The 725-nt window shown below is 43.7% G+C and overlaps 1 non-coding gene across 1 annotated transcript; it reads right to left on the bottom strand.

Annotated features, from left to right (window-relative positions):
- Positions 1 to 349: 349 nt before the first annotated feature.
- Positions 350 to 421, bottom strand: TRNAA-CGC (transfer RNA alanine (anticodon CGC)). The gene has a single exon. It is a non-coding gene; the product is annotated as a tRNA-Ala (tRNA).
- Positions 422 to 725: the final 304 nt, after the last annotated feature.

Here is a 725-nt window from a genome sequence, read left to right as displayed (position 1 = left end):
TGGTCCCGGTACGTTCCCGGTATTCTATAGACAATAGCAGATTGTCTACAAACGTGCTTTCCCGCTTATTTCTGCATGCGACAGTAATTATGTTTAGACTCTCGGCAGATATTCAAGATGGCCGACGTGAATTCCCCTCTCTCTCTCTCTCACTATATATATATATATATATATATATATATATATATATATATGGGAAAGCAGTGTATACTTAAGGGCTCGTTTTTCCGTGTTTTGACAGAATAATAATGAGATCTAACAGATAATAATGCCAAGGAATGTATCGGGGAAGTTATTAGACCAATTGTAATGTAAGTGTGAAGGAAGAAAAGTGTGTGAAATGATAACTTGCCGTGAGCAGGATCCAAACCTGCGACCTTCGAATAGCGCGTTCGATGCTCTACCACTGAGCTACCACGGCACGGCGGCCATTCTTCCAGCCACTTTATCGGGTTTAGATGTGAATTTAAACGTGCGTGTGTCAGTCAGCGCCACCTGTAGCCGTAGAGGCGAGTGTGGCACACTCTTTATGAGCCTGTTTGGCGTCACGTAGCACGTGAACTTATTACGAGCTGGGAGCTGACCAATAGTGCCTCGTATACAACCTAACGGTACCAATTTGTCAAAATTTTACTGCTCACAAGACTGCGAGTGGGAACCATCCCGAAGCACTTATACACTCCATTTATAACAGCTTAGGCGAGCTGTAGTCACAGAGCTGCAGA

The sequence above is a fragment of the Rhipicephalus microplus genome, chromosome 9, assembly GCF_043290135.1.
Source record: "Rhipicephalus microplus isolate Deutch F79 chromosome 9, USDA_Rmic, whole genome shotgun sequence".
Lineage (NCBI taxonomy): Eukaryota > Metazoa > Arthropoda > Arachnida > Ixodida > Ixodidae > Rhipicephalus > Rhipicephalus microplus.
The sequence above is the reverse complement of the archived record's forward strand: the minus strand, read 5'-3'. Positions and strand labels throughout refer to the sequence as shown.